This window comes from Herpailurus yagouaroundi, unplaced genomic scaffold (assembly GCF_014898765.1).
Source record: "Herpailurus yagouaroundi ecotype Mexico unplaced genomic scaffold, PumYag 100, whole genome shotgun sequence".
Classification (NCBI taxonomy): domain Eukaryota; kingdom Metazoa; phylum Chordata; class Mammalia; order Carnivora; family Felidae; genus Herpailurus; species Herpailurus yagouaroundi.
In genome coordinates, this window is record NW_024412391.1 from 70,946,815 (window position 1) to 70,959,708 (window position 12,894).

Below are 12,894 nucleotides of genomic sequence, written 5' to 3' on the forward strand. Positions count from 1 at the left end.
CCTGAACACTATAGTAGTATGTTGCACATTTATGTCGACATATGATTTTCTATTTTCTTATCTGTGTATCACTCTCTATTTTAATATTCTGAAAGAATAGATAGTAGGCATTTGTAATAGAAAGGCATCAATTTAAGAGATGGCCTAGATTTCTGAAAATTACACTGGGGTTACATCTTCAGATTTTTATAGAAACCTAACTACAGTATTTTCTTTTCTCCTTCGTGTTTGAAGGGAGGCAGTATTAACTCCGTGCTGGCTTGATGGGGCCAAGGAGGGGCGGGTTAGGCTCCTAATGGGGAGGCCAGGGAGCACCAATAAGGGAGTATAGTTGAGATAATAACGTGCAAAACCTGGGTATCTAATCATGCGTTTTAAAGTGCAGACCCATATTCTTTGCCCCAGGGTTCCTACGAATACCAAGGCAATCACAAAGTCTGAAATTAGCAAATGGGAGATGACATCATTATCTAATAACAAAGGGAAAATAGACTTAACAAGATTAGATGCCTGCACAATCTTTCTGGTAATCTGTAATGGGCTAATACTAAATACATCACTTCAACACCTTGATTTTAAGATAAGTAATTGTGGGGTCCTAAGATACTGTTACATGCCCTTAACACTATTACTCTCCTCAGAGCTATGATCACAGTATTTATCTTTTTTTTTTTTTTTTGACTTTACAATAGAAGTTTTTTATTTTTATTTTTTTAATTTTTAATTTTAATTTTTATTTATTGTTTAAATATGAAATTTATTGTCAAATTGGTTCTTTTTCCTTTTTAATTTTTATTGCTAGTATTTGAAGTTCTCTAAGGGCAGTGATAAATCTGGCTTGCTGAGGAGTATTGGTCCATTGTCTAAAAAAATTGTGGGCACTCAAGGAATGTTTGATGAGTGAAATTAGGAACCCAATGGTTTTGGTTCACTTCGGTTGACTCGAATGGTTATTTAATGAACACCTACTACAGGCTGAGATGACACAGATTAATAAAGCAGGGCACTGCTATAAAAAGCAGCCACACTGACAGTACATGGTATTGTCTACCTAACAGCCGATTATGCTGGAAGTCTGTGTGAGATGCCACGGGAGCACAGAGATAGTCAGAACTCTGCCAGCAAGCTCCAACAAGACGTTTTGTCTAAACTGAATCCCGAAATTAAACTAAGCATTTGCCATTTAAATCAGGATGATAAAAGCATTTTGGGCCAGGGGAAGATAATAAGAAATGTTAAAGCATGAGAAAACATGATGTATGGGGGGGAAAAATTAACTCCTTGACCAAATATATACATATATACATATATGTGTATATATATATATTTATCAAGCAATGTTGAAACTCACTTTTGTCAAATGTTTCTAATTAGAAGGGTTATAAAACCATATAATCCTATTTTACACATAACTTAATTTTTACCAAGAAAAGTATCATGACATGGAAAAAAAGTTGTACTTTTGGGGATATTTGGGCTCAGACTAACACAGCAGAATGAAAACAATGGTTCTAAGCACAAAACAGGCAGCTCTCAGGGTGCCTGGGTGGCTCAGTCGGTTGAGCATCTGACTTTGGCTCAGGTCATGATCTCACAGCTCTTGAGTTCGAGCCCCCATGTCGGGCTCTGTGCTGACCGCTCAGAGCCTGGAGTCTACTTTGGATTCCATGTCTCCTTCTCTCTCTGCCCCTCCCTCACTCAGGCTCTGTCTCTCTCTCTCTCAAGAATAAATAAAACATTTAAATTTTTTTTAAAAAAGTAGGCAGCTCTCAGCAGAGTTCTCCAGAAGAAAATATACATTATAGTTAATATATAAAAATATGTTTTTGTATTTTTTCTAACTATGGTCAGAGAGGTATGTTATTTTCCTTCACAGCTCACCTATATCCTTTAAAAAAAATTACCTCTTGTATACATTCCTATTACATGGATTTTTTCCCTAGTGGATTATGTATTACTGCCTACATATCATACTGGGCACCCAACAACTCATCATTACAGAAATTACTTAGAACATTACAGTGAGGGCAAGTTTTAGAGTTGCCTAAACCCTAGCCTATTTATAAAATTTAGAAATAAAGGAGTAGTTGTTATTCTGAAATCTACTTAAAGCTTTGCTTTAGGCCTCTTGAAATTCTTCATTTTTACACAAGGGCCCCGCATCTTCATTTTGCATTCCGTTAAATTATGACAAATTATGTAGCCAGTCTTGCTTCTTATTTCTCTTTTGCTTAATGCGGACAATTATTATATGTTGTTGTTTTTAGAAGGATTATATTGCTGTCACAAAAAAAGATCTCTCCCAACTCTCTCTCTCTCTCTCTCCATAGGTACATATGTATGTATGTATGCATGTATGTATGTATGTATGTATGTATGTATGTATCTCTCTCCAGATATAGATGCTTCCTTAAACCGGCATGGTACAACAAGAAAACAATCACCATAACAATTGGAAGTCATCAATACATTCTATGTTATTAAAATTAAAAGCCTGACTCAAAAGAATGAAAGGTATTTGAGTTTAATATGTATTGGTCTAAAAATAAAAGCACTTTTTTTCCTCTTTTCTGAGACCTCAATCGGCACAACATGCCGTCAACTGAAATAGTCGCAAATTTTAACCCCAAATCAATATGTAAAGAGAGTTCCACATTTAGCTAGAATGATATAGCTTGTATTAGACTAACTCTTCTTGCAGAAATGAAAACAAATAAAGTGGGTTTTTTAAGGTGTTTAAATCTGACAGAGAAATACAGAGACAGCGAGGATTTAAGAAGTATCGCTATCTTGGAAATCAAATCAAATGAGCCCCAAAGTCCTCACATAATCTCATCTTGAAATCAACAATACATGCATTGGAGGAGATGCTGAGAATGTTAAAACTGACACCCAAGAGGTTATAACACTAATCAGAGTTTCCAGAATTAGTGCTGCAAGACAGAAATAGGTATCACGGCAGGACAAGAATGAGAGGCTACTGTTAAAATTCAGGCTTTTACGTGAGCTCCTGAAAGAGGTGAATTCTAGAAGGCAAAACAGAGCAACAGACAGAAAGACAAACCTGAGCTGAAGAAAATTAAATGTAGTGGTCGGGAAACAAACAAAACGTCATCTAGAGCCTTTGCTATTGTTCATGTATACTGCATTCAGTCAACATTATCCCGAGCAACAAGAAAGAAAACCAAGTGACAAAAATCAGGAAGAACATAAAGTAAGAAATCTACAAGTAATCCAGCTACTGGAGTTTTCAAAAATGGACTTACACTAATAACTTTAATAAAACAGATTTACAAAGATGGATAATTTCACCAGGGAACTGGCATCTCATTTTTTAAAGGCAAATATTTCTAGACATTAACAACATGCGCACCACAACCAGATGTTGCAGATAAGACGGAAGAGAGGGCTAGCGACATCAAAGACTAATAATGAGAAAATATCCAGAAATAAATATGAAGAAAACAGATGGAAACTGTAGAAAAGTATGAAAGGAACACACAGATGTGATAGAAAGATGGAAAATTGTGTAACTGCAGTTCCAGAAGACAGAAGGTGAAAGAATGGATGTATTAAGAAATACAAGCAGAGGCGCCTAGGTGGCGCAGTCGGTTAAGCGTCCGACTTCAGCCAGGTCACGATCTCGCCGTCCGTGAGTTCGAGCCCCGCGTCGGGCTCTGGGCTGATGGCTCGGAGCCTGGAGCCTGTTTCTGATTCTGTGTCTCCCTCTCTCTCTGCCCCTCCCCTATTCATGCTCTGTCTCTCTCTGTCCCAAAAATAAATAAGTGTTGAAAAAAAAATTAAAAAAAAAAAAAAAGAAAGAAATACAAGCAGAGGGGCGCCTGGGTGGCTTGGTCGGTTAAGCGTCCGACTTCGGCTCAGGTCATGATCTCACGGTCCGTGAGTGCAAGCGCCGCATCCGACTCTGTGCTGATAGCTCAGAGCCTGGAGCCTGTTTCAGATTCTGTGTCTCCCTCTCTCTCTGCCCCTTCCCTGTTCATGCTCTGTCTCTGTCTCAAAAATAAATAAACGTTAAATTTTTTTTTAAACAAAAAAAATACAAGCAGAAAATTTTCCAAAATTTATGACACTTTTCAAGCCACAATTTCAAAAGTGAGTATGAAAGCATAGTAGTATAAATACTAAGAAAAAGTACAAGCAGGCACATACAATTAAACCTCTGAGAACCAGAAGGAAAGAAACATGTTAAGCAAATAGAGGAAATCACACCAATTTCCTTCAGACAGGTAACTATAAGCTTAAAAATGTGTTTTCAATATAAATTTCTGTTAAGTTATTCATTGTTCTTTTTCTCCCCCCTCATTAAACTTTTGTTTTAATGGGTCTCAAAATTCCGCAACAGATTTTTGGTCAAGTTGTTTCCTTTAAATAGTACAGATTCTACAAACTAATAACTTAAAACTGACACACACACACACACACACACACACACACACACGCACAAATGGTGCACAAAACCTCCTTTCCTTTTCAAGGTTTACAATACATTGTTATTATCATTAACCAGTCTTCTATGTAAATTTAAAACGGCCAACTGACACTAAAAGTTCTGTTCATCCACCAGTGATTAAGACCGGGTGGCAGGTATTGGAGATAATATTTATTTAGCCTTCTGAGCTTTCTGGGCAGATATGGTGACCTTGGCGGCCCCTGCAGACTTCTTGTTCACTGCTCTGATGAGACCCACAGCAACTGTCCATCTCACGTGATGAACAGCACAGTGGCCCAGAAAAGGATAGTCAGAGAAGCGGTCAAAACACATAGGCTTTCTACGAACCATATGAACGATGGCAGCATCCCGAGATAGCAAGAACTTGGGCCATCTTCCAGCTTTTCTTCTAGAATGGTGATCAATCTTCTTCAGCTCCGCAAACTCCCAAGAGATGTGAGCTGGGTGACAATTCAGCACAGGTGCGTATCCAGCACTGATCTGGCCTAGATGGGTCAGGATATTCCCTAAGCCATGAAGCCAGCTGCTTCTACTGGTGGGTCATTTTTGCTGTCACCCATCACACTGACACGATGAACATCTTTGACACGTTTTCCTGACACAGAAGGCCACATCGTCCCCAGCAAGAGCCTCACTCAAAGCTTCATGGTATATTTCAATAGACTTTACTTGAGTTGTGACATTGACTGGAGCAAAGGTGACCACTTTTGCCAGGTTTAAGAACACCAGCCTCGACCTGGCACACAGGGACAATACCGATACTAACCAACTCTGTAGACATCCTGGGGGAGTAGATGCAAAGGCTGTCAGTTGGGCAAGTTGGTGGGAAAATGCAAACCAGAGCTTCAAGCAGCATGGTTCCTCTGGCATTGCCATCTTTACTGGTGACTTTCCATCCCTTGAACCAGAGCATGTTAGTTAGCATTTAGCTCTAGGACACTATTACCATTCCAACCAGAAATTGGCAAATATGCTACTATGTTGGGGTTGTAGCCAATTTTCTTAATGTAGGTGCAGACTTCCTTAAAGATTTGCTCCTATATCTTGTGGCTCTAGGGGGTCTCGGTGAAATTCATTTTGTTAACAATTGTTTCACAGTCAGTATATAAGCAAAAAGGGCATGACCATAGGTCTGCCCATTCTTGGAGAGATCTGCTTCAAATTCTCCAACACCAGCACCAATAGTCAGGATAGTACAATCAGAGTTATAAAGCCTGTGTGTCCTGGGGCATCAGTGATGGTTACATCATACTTGCTGGTCTCGAATTTCTACAGGGAGGTATCGATGATACCACATTCACAGTCAGCTTTCAGTCTAGCCAAGACCCAGGCATACTTAAAGGGGCCCTTTCCCATCTCAGCAGCCTCCTCAAATTTTTCAGTAGATCTTCTGTCAGTCCACCACGTTTGTAAATCAGATGACTGGAAGTGGTAGACTGGCCTGACCTATATGCCCAATAATGATACTGTTGATAGGAGTCTTTTCCTTTGCCATTTTGATTCAGGTTTAGTGGTGATTTTCACACTTGTGTTCCGGTGGCGAACCCACTGAGAAAAAACAATTAATTTTTCAAGATTTTCTTATGCAATAGTTGTTTTAAGCTGTGGCTACACAATAGTGGATTAAAAAATTAACAAATTATTCATGTATCACACGAGCTTAAGATAAAAAAACATATTTGAGATGGGCATAATTTAGAATAATGCAGGAAAAAGGCTAGGGTATGACAAGAAGGTTGCTATGTAAGCAATTTGAGAAAATATTTGACAAGGAAGCCATTTGGCGGCGGGGGGGGGGGCGGAGGAGAATTTTCCAGGCCAAGGAACAGCCTATTCAAAGTACATGAGAGGGAATATGCTTGGTGTGTGATTAAGAGTAAGTGGTCAGGGTCAAATAAGCAAGTAGAACAAAGCATAAGAGGGGATCAATTCACGAAGGTCTTACTACACTCTATGAAGAATTTGGCTTTGGGATGCCTGGGTGGCTCAGTAAGTTGAACGTCTGACTCTTGATTTCAGCTCAGGTCATGATCTCACAGTTGGTGGGATTGAGCCCCACATCGGGCTCCGTGCTGACAGTGTAAAGCCTGTTTGGGATTCTCTCTGTCTCTCCCTCTCTCTCTCTCTCTCTCTCTGCTCCTACCCCACTTGCACTTTCTGTCTGTCAAAATTAACTTTTTTTAAAAAAAGAATTTGGGGGCGCCTGGGTGGCTCAGTCAGTTAAGCGTCCGACTTCAGTTTAGGTCACGATCTTGCGGTCCGTGAGTTCGAGCCCCGCGTCAGGCTCTGGGCTGATGGCTCAGAGCCTGGAGCCTGCTTCCGATTCTGTGTCTCCCTCTCTCTCTGCCCCTCCCCCATTCATGCTCTGTCTCTGTCTCAAAAATAAACTGAAAAAAAATTAAAAAGAATTTGGGCTATTCACTTAAAATGAGAGGCAAAACCAATGGATAATTTTGAGACAAGGAGTTACAGGATCTGACTTGATGTTTTAATAAAATGACTCAGGTTGTTGAGCTACTGATAGGCTACAGAAAGTCAAGGACAGAATGTGGGAGGCTTGTTTCACGATGTATTTTCTACTACCTTCTGACTTCCAGAGTAACTGCTTTGAGGTCTCCTGTCATTTGACTATCACTTCTTTAAGATAATCTGTCTCTCTTTACTGACTTTTAAAAAAGTCAGAATGACCAACATAGAAAGGAAGAAGATTACAGAATTTGTAGAAAATATGAAGCAAGTAAAACTCAGACACTGCTGATGGGAAAGTAAACTGGGATGACTGTTTTAGAAAATTGTTTGGTGGTATCTATCAAAGCTGAACAGAATCATTCCCTGTAACCTAGCAGTCCTCCTCCTAAACATATACCCAAAATAGACATGTACACGTGCTGATTCACAGACATGTACAAAAATAATCATAGCAACATAGTCCTAAATATCTGGACTGGAAACTGCCAAGTACCCATCAACAACGCAATGCATACAAACATTTTGATATATTCATACAGTGGAAACAATGCAACAAGAAGAATGAAGTTTAACAGTTGGTACCAACTATGTATCTAACCAAAATAATGTTTTGTCTGATTGAAATGCCTCCTTTATAGACTGAGCACCTCCTACTTTCTTTTTTATACCCTAAGATGTTCCAAACTCATCTTGCTCTCTCCTTGCCATGCAATCAACCATTTATTTAAGGAGCCTTGGTTATTTTAATTGAGGATGGCTTTAAAAACCAACATCAAGAAGATTGGGGTGCTCATTTGTCCCATGATGCCATTGCTTCTAAGGTCTTTTTAGAGAAGTTTCTTCTCTACCTTAATTATTGTGGTTTATCAACATCTTTTTCCAATGGGATTTTACCATTTAAAAATGTTCCTTTTCATTGTTAATGGTTGTAGGCTTAAATAATACTTGGTCTGATAATATAACTGCTCCCCTTACTTTCTTACTGTTTCTATTTGCCTAACATACATTTGACCATTCCTTAAAACTTTGCCTTTGTAAATCAATTTCAGCCTGCTTCTTGAAAGTAACATAATCGGGTCTTGTTCTATAAACAAATTGATTATCTTTATTTTTTTTTTTTAGTAGGTAAGCTAAGCTCATTCCCATTTATTGTTCTGACGGTATGTTTGTTTTTTTTTTTTTTTTCTGTAACAAGATTTTATAATTCGGGTTTGTGTTTTAATTTATGCTTCTTTATATGATTAAATCTTAACTAAATACTATATTTTGGAAGGTTTGTATCTTTGTTCTAATTACCTTTGTATTTATACCCTGCGAATGCCCTTTAATTTTTTTTAATGTTTATTTATTTTTGAGACAGAGAGAGACAAAGCACGAATGGGGGAGGGTCAGAGAGAGGGAGACACAGAATCCAAAACAGGGTCCAGGCTCTGAGCTGACGTGGGGCTCAAACTCATGAACCATGAGATCATGACCTGAGCCGAAGTTGGCCGCTTAACCAACTAAGCCACCCAGGCTCCCCAGTGCCCTTTAGTTCCCAGTTTTCGTACTCCAACTTTTAATACCCGCTTTGCCCAATTTTAGTGGCATCTTTTATTTCCTATTTATTGCCTATACATGTATCAAGGAGTATACTTTAATAGAATGTTATACATCAATTTAAAAAGAATTAATGCTCTCATTCGAATTCCTTCTTTCAATCTTTTCCTCCCATTAAAAAAAATGTACTATGCCACCCTATACAGAATTTGTACATTAGCAGTCCATCCCATCCCCATTTTAGCATTAAATTTAAATTGCATATATTAAACTGCTCGGTATCTGTCCTTTTGTTGAAATTTCCCCAGGCATCTCTTGTTTTAGTGGAGCTCATTCGAGTTTCCCTAAGAAGGTCTCATTAGTCACGAATCCCCTAAATTCATAGATGTTTAAAACTTTTTCCATAACCTTCTTATTTAAGGAATGTTTAACTAGATATAAAATCCTTGGTTCACACTTTCTTTTAATGATCTTTTGCATATCCTGCTCCATTACGGTCTTGCTCTGAATGTTGCTTTTAAAAAAATTGAATATCACCTTCATCATTTTGGCCTTGTAAGCTATTTGATCTTTTTTGGCTAAAGAACTCGAATATTTTTTTCATCTCTATCTTCAAAGCTTAATAGTTTCACGAGGATACTTCTAAGACCTAATCATTCTGAGATAATTTTCTCCTATTTGCCCTTTAATTTGTAGATTCGGGTCTTCATTTATTTTTTTTTAAAGATACTCAAAATGGTATTTTAAAATCTTAGTTATATTATTTCTCCCCAAGGGATACCGTTCCTTTTCCTTTTCTTTTCCTCAAATGCTATGTGTTTCAAAGACAGCCAATTCACAATGCAAGAACTTAAGTTTCTTCTATGAAAATCACGCTGTGATCATTCAGAACACTTTACTTTTAAAAACTATTTTTACTATTACAGCTGTCAGACTCTTAAGGGCAATGGTTTTAGGTTAACTTTAGATCTATCGCCCACTCCCCTGTTCTCCCTTCGAGGGTTTCCTCCCCCACCGCCCCACTCTCTCTCCCTCCATCCCTTTCTCTCCCACTCTTTCTGTCTGCTCTCTTCAACACAAAGCCTTGCAGCAGGGCAGGATTAAGATATAGTGTCCCCTGGGATCTAATAACTTCTCTACTTATTCCCCCCACCCTTTTTTTAATTTTAAAGTTTGAGCATGCTCCATTTTCAACTTATGAAAGCAAAAAGCATGACTTTAGTACATTCTCTGTCCTTTTTCTTGTTCTTTTTAGTTTCAGGAGGAAATATTGGGAGATACACACCTAGGTAGTTACCCTTGTGTTATCTACCTGGAGATCTTTTAAATATATTCTGTGATACAAGAGTAAATCTATATACAGTTTCATTTTTTCTCTTTCATATCAAAATGGAATCACACTATGCATACTATTATGTTTTTTTTTAAGAAAAACTCTCCATTTATCTTGAAAATTTTCCCATAGCACAACTTATCATTTATCATGTATCTAATGGATACGTTGCTAAAAATTTCACATGTTGCTGAATCAAACACCTATGAGGAACAATAGGATTAGAACAGTGTCCTCAGTATCAATGGAACTTACAGCCAGAATCCTAACAATAATTACTAAGGAAAAATACTAGTACAGGTAAAGACATGGCAGATCATCAAGTAAGGGAGCACTGTTACAAATACATGATCTTAAATTGTGAAGAAAGCTCAACAGAGGGGGTGGGAAGAAGAGTTGACGCTACTGAACTGTGGGGAGACTAATGGCGACCACCCGCTAGCACTTCCAAGTCCAAGCTTGAGGCAAAGAAAGGAAGAACGTGGAGTGAATCTGCATCGTGTACTTGTTGCCTTCAGCTGACAACTGTTGCATTCAACTGCTGGTGCTTGTGAGCACAAAATATTAAAATGCTGGGAAAATTCTCATATAAACCAACACGCAGTCCACCCAAAAGTGATCATCACTCCTCTAGTTTCTAATCATATAGGACTTTATTTGTATTTCATCAATAGGCTGTATTCAGTTGCATCGCACACTCTCTCACACACAAACGAGATGCAATTTCAAAAGACTATCATGCGTCAGCTATTTTTAACCTCATTTATAGAGGTGTCTAAGATCATGTATTTTTTAATTTTTTGACATTAAATCATTCTTGAAAGAGAGAGAGAGAGAGAGAGAGAGAGAAGCAGAGTGTGAGCAGGGGAGAGGCAGAGAGAAGGAAACACGGAATCCGAAGCAGGCTCCAGGCTCTGAGCTGTCAGCACAGAGCCTGACGCGATGCTCAAACTCATGGACTGCAAGATCATGACCTGAGCTTAAGTCTGACACTTAACAGACTGAGGCACCCAGGTGCCCCAAGGTCTTGTATATCTAAGGCTCTTGTGTATACTCTATTCAAGTTGGTTTTTTTTTTTAATTTTTTTTTTTTAATTTCTGACCCTGGGTTCAGTTTTCTTATTCCATTTGTGATGCCTCCCATCTTCTTAGATTGAATGGTTATCAAGTCCCCCATTTTTCTTTTTTGTTTAAGACTTATAATTTTTGTTTGAAGCTTTCCAGTGGCATTTTTATTGCGATAAAGCCCCTGTTGATGATATAATCTCCTTAAGTATTCAATGTGCAATTATTTGTATAATCAATGTAACTATCAATAAAAACACTTTATATTCGGGGTGCCTGGGTGGCGCAGTCGGTTAAGCGTCCGACTTCAGCCAGGTCACGATCTTGCGGTCCATGAGTTCCAGCCCCGCGTCAGGCTCTGGGCTGATGGCTCAGAGTCTGGAGCCTGTTTCCAATTCTGTGTCTCCCTCTCTCTCTGCCCCTCCCCCGTTCATGCTCTGTTGCTCTCTGTCCCAAAAATAAATAAACGTTGAAAAAAAAATTAAAAAAACACAAACACTTTATATTCCTTTTAAGGCTACCAGCTTCCAGATTCTGCTAAAAACAAACACCAAGACAGACCTCACAATGTAACATTTTGGTTAGCAAATTTGGTTAGAGATTTTGAGTGAAACAACCAATATTTGAACTTTGGCTGTGGCGTTTACCAGCTAGGCAACTTTCAACAAATAGCTTCAGCTTTTTGATCTTCAGTTTTTACAACATGTATCGATTTATGGGGTACATTAAATGTGAGTAGAGATGTTGACAAGACTTCATAAATGCTGCATTTATAAATGCACTGCAGAGAAGGTATGTCCAATCGCTTAGTTATCTTCCCCTTGTCAAACCTGTTAGAGGATGTGTATTAGCAGGACTCGAAAGTTAGCTAGAAAAGAACCCTAATGACATAAACGGGATGGATCTGACCCTAGCATGGGTCATTGCTAGACAAAGTACTCATTATTTAATTTTGGCTGGGTAGAGTTTGAGCCTTAGAGGAAAGGAGACCTGTGTTGAAGCACACTTACCATCTTGCAGAGAGTCAATTATAGCTGTCTTGGATGGTGACGAATGCCTTCTATTACATAGTAAAACGCTGAGTGTGAGTAAAACTAATGCATATGACACCATACTGAATGGAGAAATGTTATAAACATTGCCTATGTGCTTCCGAATCTACTGTAGAACCCAGAATTCTTTTGTTAATGTTAGCCAACCACAAACCTAATAACCTATTTAGGAAACTGAAGACAAATCTGCAAGTCAAGGATTTCTTGAGTCAGCAACTCTCTGTCACCTCATTGGATTGTTCGTCTCCTGAGACTAACAGAGAGCTTAGTGATTTTGTTTCGTCAGCCTTGTGGTTCAAGCTTTCTTCTTTATCAGCACCCCTTTGTATGATCCTTGAACACAGGCATAAGGATTACCAAGTACTACCTAATTTTCTTTTTAAAAAGATGGTTCAATGTGAGGCTGACCTTAGTTTTGGAGATGAAGACTGAAATTTCCTACAACTTTATCATCAGCGGTAATTGCCAAATTTCAGAAACCTTAACCATCATGTCTTGACCTGCTTTCACATCATTATCCGTCTGCCCAAAGCATCTTAATTTTTTTTTTTATTTTTTTTTTCAACGTTTATTTATTTTTGGGACAGAGAGAGACAGAGCATGAACGGGGGAGGGGCAGAGAGAGAGGGAGACACAGAATCGGAAACAGGCTCCAGGCTCTGAGCCATCAGCCCAGAGCCTGACGCGGGGCTCGAACTCCCGGACCGCGAGATCGTGACCTGGCTGAAGTCAGACGCTTAACCAACTGCGCCACCCAGGCGCCCCAATTTTTTTTTTTAATTAAAAAAATTTTTTTTAACGTTTATTTATTTTTGAGACAGAGAGAGACAGAGCCTGAACAGGGGAGGAGCAGAGAGAGAGACACACACAGAATCCCAAGCAGGCTCCAGGCTCTGAGCTGTCAGCACAGAGCGCGACGCGGGGCTCAAACTCACGGACCGTGAGATCATGACCTGAGCCGAAGT

General features: G+C 38.9%; 1 pseudogene; it reads right to left on the bottom strand.

Annotated features, from left to right (window-relative positions):
* Positions 1 to 4,602: 4,602 nt before the first annotated feature.
* Positions 4,603 to 5,966, bottom strand: LOC121028112 (elongation factor 1-alpha 1-like; annotated as a pseudogene).
* Positions 5,967 to 12,894: the final 6,928 nt, after the last annotated feature.